The sequence below is a fragment of the Lactuca virosa genome, chromosome 9 (genome assembly GCF_052849685.1).
Source record: "Lactuca virosa cultivar CGN04683 chromosome 9, Lactuca_virosa_CGN04683_v6, whole genome shotgun sequence".
NCBI lineage: Eukaryota > Viridiplantae > Streptophyta > Magnoliopsida > Asterales > Asteraceae > Lactuca > Lactuca virosa.
The window spans coordinates 266951853-266967959 of record NC_136434.1 but is presented as its reverse complement, the minus strand read 5'-3'; positions in this window follow the sequence as shown (position 1 = coordinate 266967959).

Here is a 16107-nt window from a genome sequence, read left to right as displayed (position 1 = left end):
GATGACCGGAGGAATCCGGCAGACAGTGATGGAGGAGGCTCATAAGTCTCACTTTTCTATACACCCGGGGCCACCAAGATGTACCGGGATCTGAGTTTGAGCTACTAGTGGCCGTGCATGAAGCGAGAAATCGTTGAGTATGTTGAGAGGTGCTTGACCTGTAGGATGGTCAAGGCCGAGCATCAGAGGCCACATGGCAAGTTGCAGCCTCTGGAGATTCCCATGTGGAAATGGGAGCAGATCACGATGGATTTTCATTACAAAGTTGCCGAGGACGGCGAAGGGGTTTGATGCTATATGGGTCATTGTGGATCGGTTGACCAAGAGTGCCCATTTCTTGGCCATGCGGGAGAGTTCGTCGGCTGAGAAATTGGCCGACATGTATGTCAGCGAGATTGTCTCTCACCATGGGGTTCCAGTTTCCATTATTTCCGATAGGGATGTCAGGTTTACTTCCCGTTTTTGGCAGAAGTTCCATCAGGAACTGGGTACGCGACTGCATTTTAGTACAACTTTCCATCCGCAGACAGATGGGCAGAGTGAGCGGACCATCCAAACCCTCAAGGATATGTTGAGGGCGTGTGTTATTGACTTTGGTGGGAGTTGGGATTCCCACCTACCGCTTGCAGAGTTCGCCTATAACAACAGCTATCATTCCAATATTGGCGCCCCGCCTTTCGAATTGTTGTATGGTCGGAAGTGTAGAACCCCAGTCTGCTGGGGTGAGATTGGGCATAGGGTTATGGGGCGGACAGAGGTAGTTCTGCAGACTACCGAAAAGATACAGCAGGTTAGACAGCGTTTGCAGACCCCTCAGAGTCGGCAGAAGAGCTATGCCGACAGACGCCGATCTGAGTTGGAATTTCAGGTGGGTGACATGGTACTCCTGAAAGTCTCACCCTGGAAGGGTGTGATCCGTTTCAGGAAGAGGGGAAAACTGGGTCCCCATTTTATTGGGCCGTTCAGGATCGTTGCCAGGGTTGGCATGGTGGCGTATAGGCTGGAGCTTCCGGAAGAGCTTAGCCGGATTCATAGCACGTTCCATGTTTCGCAATTGCGGAAGTGTATCATGGACCAGGAGGCAATGGTATCACTGGACGACATTCAGGTCGACGAGCCCCTGAATTATGTGGAGAGGCCGGTGGCCATTTTGGAAAGGAAGAAGAAGATCCTTCGGAACAAGGAAATACCTTTGGTGAAGGTGCAGTGGGAACATCGGAGGGGATCCGAGTGGACATGGGAGCCGGAGGCGGAGATGCGTGAGCATTACCCGGCATTGTTTATCCCAAGGGACTTCGAGGGCGAAGTCTAGTTTAAGTGGGGGAGAATTGTAACGCCCCGATTCTCAGGTATGGATTTAAATAAAAGGTTATTTGGTTTTATGTCCTACTCGACGAGTTGGTTGCCCTACTCGTCGAGTAGAAGCGGGGTGGGATCGCGTGTTTAGTGACCTACTCGCCGAGTCCATGAAGGGACTCGACGAGTAGGAGCTGGCAGATGAAACCCTAAATCCCGGGGTTTTGCACCCTATTTAAAGGAGCCTCAGCCTCCTTTGGCCTCCTTACAGTCTTTGAGAGCTCAGTGAAACCCTAATTTGTGTGGTACTCTTCTTGGTGTGATTTAAGCCTTGGAAAGAAGGTTGGCTAGGAGGGAAAAGCGTGAAGAGCAAAGGAGTTGAAGCAAGGATGGTGTGGGAAGCAGAACTTACCTCAGCTAGCATCTTCTGGAGGTATCAAGTTGCAATCTTTACTTCCCTTTCCTTCTAGATCTCTTTTCTTTTGGTTGAGTTTTAGGGTTTGATTGTGGTGCTGAGAGGAGCTTCGTGAGCCATAATTTTAAACACTTACTAAATCAAAACTCCCAACCACTAAATGAAACTTTCACAGTCGAAATGGCTAACGGGAAATCCGAATCCACCAACGATATATACATAGGATGTACACTTACCTTGAATGACTTGTCTTTCCCAATAGACCTTATGCCGGTCTCTATCAAAAGTTTTGACGTCATAATAGGTATGGATTGGTTGTGCCCTAACCATGCCGACATCCTATGCTATGAAAGAGCTATTCGCTTGAACTTGCCAACTAATGAAACTCTTATTATCTACGACGACAAACCCGGAACGAACCTTCAAATCATTTCTTGCATCAAGGCACAGAAGTACCTTCGCAAAGAGTACTGTGCTTTCTTAGCTCACGTGGTAGACAAAAAGCAAGAAGTAAGATATCGCGAGCGTTCCTGAGGTTTGCAACTTTCCCGATATTTTTCCCGACGATCTTCCAGGAGTGCCTCCCGAACGACAAGTCGAATTCCGAATCGACTTAATCCTTGGAGCTACCCCTGTAGCTAAATCCCCCTATCGTCTTGCACCTTCTGAAATGCAGGAATTATCCAGCCAGCTTAACGAACTCCTAAGCAAAGGTTTCATAAGACCAAGCTTCTCACCTTGGGGAGCACCGATTTTGTTCGTAAAGAAGAAGGATGGATCATTCCGCATGTGCATAGACTACCGCGAGCTGAATACACTTACCATCAAGAATCGATATCCTCTGCCTCGCATTGACGATCTGTTCGACCAACTTCAAGGTGCGAACTACTTCTCGAAAATAGACTTAAGATCCGGGTATCACCAGTTACGAATTTTGGAGGAAGACATTCCCGAGACCGCGTTCAGAACTCGTTATGGTCATTACGAGTTTGTAGTGATGCCATTCGGATTGACGAATGCACCTGCTGTGTTCATGGATCTAATGAACAAAGTGTGTCGTCCATTCTTGGACAAATTCGTCATAGTCTTCATTGACGACATCCTTATCTACTCAAGAAGCAAAGAGGAACATGGACAACATCTCCGTCAAGTATTACAAACCCTTAGAACAGAAAAACTCTATGTGAAGTTCTCAAAGTGCGAGTTTTGGATCAGGAAGGTTGAATTCCTAGGTCACGTGGTCAGCTCAGAAGGAATACACGTCGACCCTTCCAAAATAAAGGCAATTGAAAAACTGGTCAGCACCCAAAACATCTACAGAAATCCGTCAATTCTTAGGTCTAGCTGGCTATTATCGCAGATTTATCCAAAATTTCTCCCGAATCGCTAAACCGCTTACCGCCCTGACGCAAAAGGGTGTAAGTTTTAGTTGGGGAGAGAAGCAAGAAACAACATTCCAAACGCTCAAACAAGCCTTGTGCACTGCACCGATCTTGTCTCTACCCGAAGTGTAATGCCCCGATTCTCAGGTATGGATTTAAATAAAAGGTTATTTGGTTTTATGTCCTACTCGACGAGTTGGTTGCCCTACTCGTCAAGTAGCAGCGGGGTGGGATCGCGTGTTTAGTGACCTACTCGCCGAGTCCATGAAGGGACTCGACGAGTAGGAGCTGGCAGATGAAACCCTAAATCTCGGGGTTTTGCACCCTATTTAAAGGAGCCTCAGCCTCCTTTGGCCTCCTTACAGTCTTTGAGAGCTCAGTGAAACCCTAATTCGTGTGGTACTCTTCTTGGTGTGATTTAAGCCTTGGAAAAAAGGTTGGCTAGGAGGGAAAAGCTTGAAGAGCAAAGGAGTTGAAGCAAGGAAGGTGTGGGAAGCAGAACTTACCTCAGCTAGCATCTTTTGGAGGTATCAAGTTGCAATCTTTACTTCCCTTTCCTTCTAGATCTCTTTTCTTTTGGTTGAGTTTTAGGGTTTTATGGATTTTGAGTTGATATGGGGAGCTATGGGCTAGACCTGAAGTTGTAACTTCAGATCTGGACCCTTCCTAAGTCCTAAAGTCATAAAGTTGCGGGTTTGGGGGTGATTGAGACCTTCCTTGTGCATGAAACCCCATTAAGAACTTAGAATTGCCATTAAGAGCCTTTTTAGCCATGCATACACGTAAAGTTTGCAACTTTACGTGAAAAGCATGCCTTAGAAGCTTGGATCTGTAATTTGGAGCCATTGCATGGCTTAAATGAGTCTGTATGGCTTAAGGGCTGAAGGAACTCGCCGAGTCGCAGGGTTGACTCGGCGAGTCGTATGAAGATGGCCTTGAACTCGACGAGTTGGATGAGCAACTCGGCGAGTCCGATGAAGATTGCCATAGACTCGACGAGTTGTATGAACAACTCGACGAGTCAGATGAGTTTTCCCCAAGTTATGAAAGTGTGTGTATCCGTCGTGTGGAAAGAGGGAAACTCGGCGGGTGGCCTTAGGGTTTCGATTGAAAATCGTAGGAACTCGACGAGTCACCCCGGTGACTCGGCGAGTGGGGAAGAACTTCAAGGAACTCGGCGAGTAGCTGAGGGTACTCGGCGAGTTAAGGTCAACATGGACTGTTGACCTTGACTGAGGACTTTGACTTTGACCAAGGGTTGACTAGTCGGTTATGGAGTACCTTGTGAGGTTAAGGACTTATGAGTATTTTCGTACTATGGTGATAGGTGGGGGAGTCTTTGGCAAGTGATCCGGTTGGGACTTATCTACCGAGTCGACATCTGCGAGGTGAGTTATCCTCACTATATCGATAGGGTCTAAGGCACCAAGGCCGGCCCTTTTAGTTGTTATCGTTATGGCATGCTACATGTGGATATGATATGTTAGATCGGAATCAGGATAGACAGTATGTTATGCTCTTATGATCCGTAGGGATTAATATGTTAGTGACCTGTTAGGTCAGTGCTCTAGTTATGAGTGATTGCTATGTTTGGTGATCAGTGAGATAGATATGTTTGATGATTGTATATGCCAGTATATGTTAGTTATGCGTACATGATTAGTAGCTTGTTGCTTGGGTTTAGGCGGTCCTTCTCTGTGCTGAAGGCCAACACACCCTATGAGCGGTCCGGGGAGACTGTAGGCCCACGTGGTGGTCCAGTCATGCCGAAGGCTCGATATAGATTCAGTTGGACTGTAGGACCTGTAGGGCGGTCCATTCAGGCCGATGGCCCAGTATGCATGTTGATTGATTGATTATTTCGGACATGGTATTATCAGTGTGGTATTGGTATTTTGCGGGTAGCTCACTAAGCCCTCGGGCTTACAGTTTTCAGTTTATTGTTTCAGGTACTTCAGGAGTTCATGGCAAGGCGAAGGCGTGACTGTACCGCTCCTCATCCTTATGATCTGGCTTTTGGGACACTCTGATTGAATAATGAATTGAAAACACTTTTGTAAACAATTGCTATTGGTTTTATTTATGCTTGAAAAGTTTAAATTTGGCGTAAGATTTATGGATGTTACACGAAGGGACAGAGGACTTTGTAGTGTACTGTGATGCTTCAAATCAAGGGCTTGGGTGTGTTCTTATGCAAAGAGGAAAGGTTATCTCCTATGCCTCAAGACAGTTTAAGACGCATGAGGTCAACTATACAACACATGACCTTGAGCTAGGAGTGGTGGTGTTTGCTCTGAAGATCTGGAGACATTACTTATATGGCACGAAATGCACAATATTCACGGACCATAAAAGTCTCCAGCATATCTTCGATCAGAACGAGCTGAACATGAGACAACGACGGTGGGTGGAGCTACTGAACGACTACGATTGCGAGATTCTTTATCACCCTGGTAAAGCTAACGTAGTAGCTGACGCCCTTAGCAGAAAAGAATATTCGGGACGCCGGGTAAAGTCGTTGACCATGAAAATCCATTTACATCTGTCCAAACAGATCAAAGAAGCTCAACTTGAAGCCTTGAAACCCGAAAACGTGGCAGGTGAAACCCTGAGAGGAATGGATAAGAACTTCGAAGTCAGGGATGATGGAGTCTATTATTTCATGAACCGGATCTGGACACCAAAGTTCGGTGGTTACAGAGACGTGGTTATGAATGAAGCACACAAAACCCGATACTCCATTCATCCAGGTTCAGACAAGATGTATCTAGACCTCAAGAAACTATACTGATGGCCTAACATGAAGGCCGAAATTGCTACCTTTGTGGGCAAGTGCCTTACTTGTGCCAAAGTCAAGGTAGAGTACCAGAAACCTTCAGGTTTATTATAACAACCTGAAATCCCTGAATGGAAGTGGGAGCGGATTACAATGGGTTTCATAACTAAGTTACCCAAGACAACGGGTGGTTATGATACTATTTGGGTAATCGTCGATAGATTAACCAAATCCGCACACTTCTTGCCAATAAAAGAAACCGACAAGATGGAGAAGCTAACAAGAACTTACCTTAAGGAGATTGTTAGACTGCATGGTGTGCCAATATCTATTATTTCAGACCGAGATAGTAGATTCACCTATCGTTTCTGGCAGTCTTTACAAAACTCTCTGGGAACTAGGCTGGACATGAGTACAGCTTACCATCCACAAACCGACGGACAAAGTGAGAGGACGATTCAAACATTAGAAGACATGTTGCGAGCTTGCGTGATAGACTTTGGAAAGGCATGATATATTCATTTACCCCTTGCTGAATTCTCTTATAACAACGGTTATCACACTAGCATAAAGGCTGCTCCATTCGAAGCCCTCTATAGCCGCAAGTGCAGATCCCCTCTGTGCCGGGCTGAAGTGGGTGACACGCAGCTAGCTAGAGGTCAAACTCCTGACAGTACTCTCACTGGTCCGAAAATTATTCGAGAAACCACAGAGAAAATCGTACAAATTCGGGAGCAACTTAAAGCTTCCAGAGATAGACAGAAAATCTACGATGACAAAAGAAGAAAACCCTTGGAATTCCAGGTTGGTGACCGCGTCTTGTTAAACGTCTCACCCTGGAAGCGCATGATACGCTTTGGAAAGCGTGACAAACTGAATCCAAGGTACATAGGACCATTCGAGGTTCTTGCCAGAATCGGTCCTGTAGCTTACAAACTTTGACTACCCCAAGAACTAAGTAACATTCATCCTACCTTCCACGTTTCGAACTTGAAAAAGTGTCTATCCGACGAGACTCTTGTGATCCCACTCGAGGAAATCGAGTTAAACGAGAGCCTCAATTTTGTGGAAGAACCCTTAGAGATTCTAGACAGGGAAGTTAAGAAAACCAAACAAAGCCGTATACCGATAGTGAAGGTTCGCTGGAATGCAAAACGGGGACCTGAATTCACTTGGGAGCGGGAGGATCAAATGCAATAGAAATATCCACATCTTTTTCCCTAGTCTATCAATAATGCTAATTTCGGGACGAAATTCTCTCTAACAGGGGGATAATGTAACAAACCGTTATTTCAAACATATGTAATAATATAGGTCAATTTGTAATTCTTTTTAGAATAATAAAGAGAAATTTTAGCATACTGTGTACATTTACATAATTGACCCTAAAAAATAAAGTATTAAAAAATCTCGATTGGGATGAACAAAGTAGTAGAGATTTTAACAAGGTTTCCAAAAATATAAAGAACACTAAAATCCGAGTTATAACGAAAAAGTTATGACCAATCGAAGATCCGCGACAAAACCGGCAAAACACTGTTCAGTATAAAAGTGAATTTTCAATCAAAGGCTTTTTAGACATAACAATCTAAATGAAAGTTGTACATTATGTTAAACCGAGAACTTTCATAAAAAGAACATCAAAATCTGACTTAGTATGAGGAAGTTATGATTTTTCTAAGTTTCAGTATAGCAGTATACAGCTAAAAACTCGAAATAAAGATCGAGTGATTTTTAGCCGACACAACCTAAAGGAGAATTGAAGGTCTCGTCAATAGTAGTACAACGGTAAAAAGACAGACAAAAACGGACGTCGGATGAAGAAGTTATGAATTTTTAACGGATTTTCCTGTCCCGGTCTGTTAAAAATAATAATATTAAAAATAAATTCAAAATTAGCCGACAAAGTCTAAACAAAATTCGTATAGTATAATTTTACCTACGCGTGCATATAAAGAACATCGAAAATGGAGCTCGTATGCGAAAGTTATGAATTTCACAAGTTTTGGGCACAAAAATCGAAAAATGTTGAAAACCGGGAAAAATCGCATGGTGCATATTCGGCCACATCCCCTCGCATGCTAGGCTGCCGTGTGTCGCTTCGTGTCAGCTTCTGATTGGACCGAAGCCGCGGTCCATTGTGCATCCGACACACCCTTCGCACGGTGAAGCCTCCGAGCTCGGACCCATGTCCTCTTCTGATTCGACCGAAGTCGTGGCCCACTCATGTTCCGACGCGCCTCGCCAGCTGTCCGAAGAGAAGCCTCCCCCTCGCCACCTGTCCGAGACACGCGTCTCCTTCTCCTTGCTTCGGATTCGAGGCTTCGGCCTATATAAGGCATGCGAGACTCTCCGGTTTTAAGCACATTTTCACCCCAAATTTCACACACTTTCATATCTTTCACTCCCACAACCTCACCTACAACCCCCAAAGCCCCGATATCAAGTCTAAAACCCTAAGCAAACCTCGAAGCCCCGAGATTCCCGAGAAAAAAATAACCTTCTCCAGTCGAAACTCTGTCCAAATAAAGCCGGTTTTTCTTCAAATAAACTCCTTTCCAGAAAACGAAACGCTGTCCAAATCACCACCTATCAAGTGAGTTCATACCCCCGTATTTTCATAATTTTTACTGTTTTAAGAGGGGGGGGGGGGATACAAGTCTAACACAAGAACTTTGTGTTACAAAGAAATGATTTCAAATCGTGATAAAATGACATTAAGTCATCAAAAATACTCAAAATAATAAACTCTTTTATAAACTTATATTTTTCCCCAAAATTCATATTTGTATAGATATATTTATATAAATAAGATTTAAAAGGCTTAGGACTAATAACTCATTATGGGTCCTTTTCCTTGTTTGGATGTGGGCTTATAGTACCAGTTATTTGTCCGAATGTCGTTTAAATTTTACTTATATATAATTGTATATGCATATAAATATAAAAGTTATTTCATTAGTTTAAATACCCTTTGTAACATGTTGAACAAGTGGTAACATTGAAAAACAGTTAAATACCAATTCAAAAAGTACATATAAATTATAATAGGTATAATTTAGGATACATAGAACAATAATTCATGATTCAAGTATACTAGAATACACCGTTTTACAAGAAACAAAGGTTTGGTTCAAAACAAATCAAGGGTATACAATTTTCAAATACATGTTAAGAATACGAATTCATGAATATATACAATCAATCATTATTTCAGGATGATTGGGTTTTCATAACTATTATACATGTAACGTTTATATGCTTTTTATGAGTCATTCAATTCAGGTTGTTTAATTTATTTAAACAGCATAGTTAAAGTCTTGATATTATAACCAGAGTCTCCAGTCAGGGGATCGAAACAAGTTGTGTGTAGATCTATATTGGGATTGACAACCCCTCACTCAGGCTGCTAGCTACAGTCAGGCATACATGCCAATGAGTGATAATTGTTATCAACAGTTTAAACGCCTACAAAGCTTTTGTTTCAGGCCATCTAGTCTCAGTATGGTTATAATAACTCATTAAAACAATATTAACAATACGTTAGTGTATAATCAAACTAAACGTAAGTACATCTTCAAATTACCAGTTTACAAAATACAAACTACAATAGTACATTACAGTTTTCAACAACAGCTGGTGAAACCAGGCACACTCTCAGTTACAAGTTTTACATAAAGGAATACAAATACAGAACATTGATTTACAAATAGAACAATTTGATGGGAATAAAACTACTTTTCATATACAGCAGAAAATATAGGATTTTCTGGAGCAGTTTACATATTCAAGATACAGAGACATCCTATCAAACATAAATACTTATGCAATCACTCAACTTTATCTTGATACTCTCTTTTCAAATTACTTGTATTCTCAGGGAAATAATAAACAGGTACTCCCCGAGATTTTTGAGAAGACGGAGCTATTTTGAGTCATATCTTCTTCTTTTATAACTATTTTGGTTTCAATATACAATGATTGAACACATGTAATTACTTATACTTTTTAAATACAATGGTTGTTTGTACTTTGATTACTATGATGCATGCGTTGTGATACTAGAAATGAAGTCCTCCACCCCCGGACGTTTCCGCCGTCTGGTTTGGGGGTGTGACAAATACCAAGTTGAATAAGACTCAAAGTCCGAGTACCGAGGCCGAGATAGCAGAAATGAGTTGAGTACCTTACGCTTCCGCAGTTGGCTCGATCATGTATGCTATGAACTGCACTCGCCCTGATGTGGCCTTCACTTTGAGCATGGTCAACAGATATCAAGGGAACCCTGGTAGAGCGCATTGGACCGCAGTCAAGAATATTCTTAAGTACCTTCGGAGGACCAAGGAATGGTTTCTAGTCCTCGATGGGAGTGATGACTTAAGGGTATGAGGGTATTGTGACGCCAGTTTTCAGACCGACCGAGACAACTACCGTTCTCTGTCGGTCTGGGTCTTTACCCTAAATGGAGGAGCAGTGACTTGGAAAAGTTCCAAGCAGGAGACTGTAGCTGATTCAACGTGCAAATCAGAGTACATAGCGGCAAGTGAAGCCTCAAAGGAGGCGATATGGTTGAAGAACTTCATCCGAGACTTTGGAGTTATGCCAGCCATAAAGGAGCCTTTGGAGATATTCTGCGATAATGAAGGAGCGGTTGCCTTGACCAAGGAACCGAGGGATCATGGCAGATCTCGACATATCGACAAGAAATATCATTTTATTCGACATCGGGTGGAAGAGGGACTCCTCGTAGTGAAGAGGTTATCATCAGAGGATAACCCAGCAGACCCCCTTACGAAGGGACTGAGTAGGGTTAAGCACTTGTAGCACGCAAAGAGCATTGGGCTGAAGGACGATATTAGTTTAGATTATCATTTTATTCGACATCGGGTGGAAGAGGGACTCCTCGTAGTGAAGAGGTTATCATCAGAGGATAACCCAGCAGACCCCCTTACGAAGGGACTGAGTAGGGTTAAGCACTTGTAGCACGCAAAGAGCATTGGGCTGAAGGACGATATTAGTTTAGATTATTATTAGTTTCGAAGCGTGTAATAGTTAAATTGTAATTGACATTTGATGATTAAATAAAGGAGTAAAGTTACTATCTTATGTTAATTATTTACCTATTGTTTCACTTTGCATGTTTTAACTTCATGAATAATAAGATTATTCGAACAGTCCACAGTCGCTTATACTTTGGAAGTAGGTATAAATGAAGGCTGTCATGAATTTGTTTGTAGAATGTCTAAAGTGTATTAGACATAGCAAAAGTACGCTGCAACGTTCATGAGTGCTTATGAATAAGATTTGAGCATTGGATTATACCCACGCTTGCTGGTATCACTTCATGGAATTTATCACGAGTGATTGCAAGACGATAATATCATATGGTATTAAAACCTAGATATATGGTTTATTGTTTGCAAGTTGGTTGTGCATTAATAATGCGTAAACGCATCAGTAACTTGATGTTATAAAACACATTGTTGTGCATGATTTGATGAGTGAATGGTAAATGCATATAAGTCGAAGTTTATCTATTCCTTTTATCCTAAGAGGGTAAAAGTGATATATGGGCCCCTCGATGATTTGGTTTGATTTATGTGCCGGGCCTGGTCAGGACTGAATTGATGTGTTCAATTAAGTTCTATGTCTGACAAATCAGAGATCGAGAAACAAACTGTTGGGCAATAAGTATGACTATGTTCCATGTGATTGTCCGCATGATATCTTGAGAACGGAGGACTATGCGATCCCTTATCTAAAGGACAGGTTACTGATAAGATCAGAGTTCGACAGCGGCATATGAAAGCTACAATTGCTAATCGGATCCTGAAGTCGTACTTGCATTTGTATTTATTAGACTTATCCAAGTGGGAGACTGTTGGATTAGTGTCTAAGTCCATAACTACATTTGGTATGTACTTAACCCGGTTATAGCATGGTCCTTTTGGGTTGCCTTCACACTGGTGATTAGACAGGATGACTGTTGAGGAGAGAGGCTGATTTATTGTTAAGAATAATAAATTAGGGTATTAATATGATTTGTTAATATATTATATGAGTAATATATTAATTTGGAATCATATTATTAATTAATATTTAATCATAAATTAATTAGGAATTAATTTTGGGATTAAAGGAATTAATTAAAAGTGCAGGGGCTGTTTTGTAATTATTTGATAGTTGAGACTTTGGGCCATTGGATCACCTTTATTAAGGCTTGGCCGAAAATCCTAGAAGGATCTAGGAGTTTTCGTCCAAGGGCTTAAGGACAGGAGTCCATGGGTTGCTTAGGCTCTAAGCTAAGGGATTAGGGTTTCCACCTTGAAACCCTAGTTGACTTCAACTATAAATAGCACCCTAAGGCACTCAAAATCGGAACCCCTTAGAGAAACCCTAGCAGAGCCGATTTTGTGAGCTTGTTACCCTCTATCCCCTCTCTCATATTCATCCTTTCACTCAAGTGTGTTTGTGAGCCATTAGAGGTACTACACTTGTGGTACTTGCTTTCAAAGCTAAGGAGATTCAAGAAACAAGTTGTTATTACTACATAACAACAAAAGGTATGTATTCTATTCTTCTATGTGAATTTCGAAAATTGTAGAAGCATGACAGGTTTTTTTTATGTTCATAAAGTTGTATGTCTAATAGTGAAAACATAGATCCAATTAGGGTTGCATGCACACATATGATTGTTTGTATAAAACCCATCAGAACCATCAACGACTCCATAACCATCGTCGATGGAACCACCAAATCCTCAATCACCATCACACTAGTCTCTAAAGAAAGACCCAACCACAGTCTCCACCATCACAAAAAAACCCTGAAACAACTTGTCCAATAACTCCTCCACCACCGAGTATCATCGTTAAAACCCCTACAGTTACTGTAGGAAAAATCGAACCCACAACCCAACGCAGAATCTGTGGTCAATATGGTGATTGTGGATTGATTTTCTAAAATCAATATCTGCTTCTGTAATGAACGATCTATGTAAGCCTAAAATCGATTTTCTAAGTAACTTCTCATTCTCTCTGTTTCAACAACTCGAGTTCTTGATTTATGGTTTACCCATTTTCTTCCATATGAATGGTTGCTGTCAATGGAAATAATTATAAATAAATGGATTTAAGCCACTTGGTATCAACCATATCATGTTCACTGTCAATGGCAAGACGGGAAGAAACTAGATTCCATTAATGGCACTAATCAAGCTTAGATTTTAGATGAAATGTGCATTTTGGGTTTTTATTGGAAAACAAATTTATTGTGTGTTTGTTTGTGTATGTCATGTTCAGAAAATAGGAGGGAGTAGTCTTTGATGGTTGAGATTTAACAACCAGAGTTGAGCGTGGTGTCGGAAATGTGGCTGGTGGTGCTGCCGGGAAAAGTATTTGATGAAGAAGGGGGTGGAGGGTGATGGACAGGTGAATGTGAGAGCTGGTGGGTCCCACTAAAATATTAATCACAATATTTCATTGTTTTAATGTATAAATTGCAAAATAAATGTTAAAAAACTGAAAAAAGGAATAGAAAAGGGCAATATAGTCATTTTATGTCTGTCAGGGACGAAACATGCAACTTTTAATCATATGAGGGACGATCCGAGTTAATTTTTGAAATTAGGGACTAAATGTGTAATTTGAAATTTGGATCAGGGACGAATCGTGTAATTTACTTTAAAATTTACAAGAGAATTTATTCACACTATGAATTAGAACCGCATATAATTCAATTTTTTGGATTCATTTTGTGAATCTAAAGTGAATATAAATTGTATTGTTTTTTTTTTCAATATTTAGGTTTATTTTATATCCAAAAAGAAAAAGCAAATAATCCAAAATTCTTAATTTATTGTCATCTATAAATAGACATTCATATCGAAATAAAAATAGTTTTTTTTTTAATTTTTTTTTCACTTTGCTGGTCAGATTCACACTATAAATATGAACTGCATATATACTTCAATTTCAGGACTCACAACGTGAATCTGCGCTAAAATTTCAATTTTTTTACATCTACATGAATGTCTGTTTAAAGAGTAGAAAATATATATATATATATATATATATATATATATATATATATATATATAAGTTGTTCACCCGTGCCAACTGATGAATGCGAATAATTCTTTCATAATTTAGTTTCTAGATGCGGTTATATCTTTACATAAATAGTTTAAAAAAGAAAATGTTGTTATGGATGTACATTGTTCTTTTTTGTATAAATGTACATTGTTGATTATAAACAAGATTAAATCTTTGTTTTCTTGGTGTTTATTTATCAATCAGAAATGTTCTTATTTATTTGATGTTTTGGATTAAAAATAGAAGGAAATTAATGTTTTTTGTTCAAAAACGTTTTGTATTAAAATTGAACTTTTAAATTAAATATTAACTATATCCTCACAAAATTAATAATGATTCAAATGTTTTATTGTTATTTACTTATTTTTTCAAAATTGACGCCCGACCCTCGCAGAGCCCGGTTTCTCAATAAAACTCCTGGTTTTATTAGAAACGATCATTTTAGGAAACGAAGTGCTGCCCGATTTTCATTAAATCAGGTGAGTGTGTAGTTACTTTCACCTTACACATAGATATGAAGTATTTTATATAAAATACGTGCTGTGTGATTATATATTGTTTGTTTATTTGAGATGGATATTGAAAGAATGATTTATACATGTTTTTAAATAATTTAAACTGTATATATGTATTTTTATCTACAAAAATGTTGGGTAAAACATGGGTAGATGAAATAGTGGGTGTGTGATGAAAGGTGAGTTGGATAAATGAGATGATCAGTGATATAGATCATGAGTTGAGGGTGAGTGGTGAAATGAGATAATGAGTTGAGGGTGAGTGGTGAAATATGAGAAAAGCCCTTACCCAAACGTTGGCCCCCGTCATTCAGCAGAGTATGGATGACAACCATGGACTATTCTAGAGGGTCTGTGGAACACTAGCAGGCTTGCAACCTGTAGGTGTGTGAACTATATGTTCATCAGCTGTACTCTAAAAACCCATTGACATGTATTGCGGGGGGGGGGGGGGGATTCCCGTGGGAAATACTGTCGATAAATAAGAGCTATGGACTTAGCACATGGAAAACCCATTGACATGTATTGCGGGGGGGATTTCCGTGGGAAATACTGTCGATAAATAAGAGCTATGGACTTAGCACATGGCGACGATGTGACATCGTGCCTATTTGACATAAATTGCTGAGGGAAAGCAGTGTTGTCACCCCGATGTTTGCCTTATTTGACATAAATTGCTGAGGAACCCCCGAAGCAATGTTGTCACCCCTAGTGAAAATCCTTAGGCTAAGTCCCTTATGATAGTTGTTTAGGGACGTAAAGTGAGGATAATGGGAATGAGTACTTAGGGTTATTTTTGGTTGATGAAATTAATAAATTTATTGTTGATTGAGAACTTAATAAGTTTATTATTTATTATGGGTTGAAAACCCTATATGCTCACCAGGCTCCCAAGCCTGACCCACTCAGCTTTTTATATTACAGGTAGTGGACCCCGAGCATAGTCGGATGATGATGAGTGATATTTGGATTATAGGCCAGTAGTTGTAAATAACTGTTGTAAGGCTTATAATGTCTTGTTTATGCTTTTGATCTGTATCGGAACATGACATCCCGAGGTTTGATATGAAATGAAAATATACATTTCTTAAAGAAAGGTTTTGATAAACTTTTATCATGTTTTGTTTTGGGAACAAATTCCGCAACGTCTTTTAAAAGGATTTCTCTGATTTTATTTTAAAAAGCATAAAATAAATCGGTCTTTTCTGGCCGAGAAATTAGGGGATGTCACAGTTGGTATCAGAGCATTAGTTTAAGCGAACTAAGAAATTGTAGGATTTCTAGACTTAAACTTAGAATGCCAAGTGATGATTGTGAGATGAGTGTCTACCATATTTTAGACACGAGCACTAGTTTATTTTAGGAAAGATGCCTAAAATGCTTTTACGTGCTAAATGCTATATGTTTGCCATATATGCCATTATTTGTTCGGATCTATGGTCTGTTGCCGACCGGATCTGGAAACCTTATGTGTGTAGGATTCTAAACGTATGACTACGATATTAGAACTAACATATAAACGTTTCGGAGTAATGACGAAGATTTAACGTCTATCGAAATAAAGATCTAAAATCACCTACAATTGGTGTATAGATCGAAATGGCGAGTACTCAAAGTGGATTCGGAAACG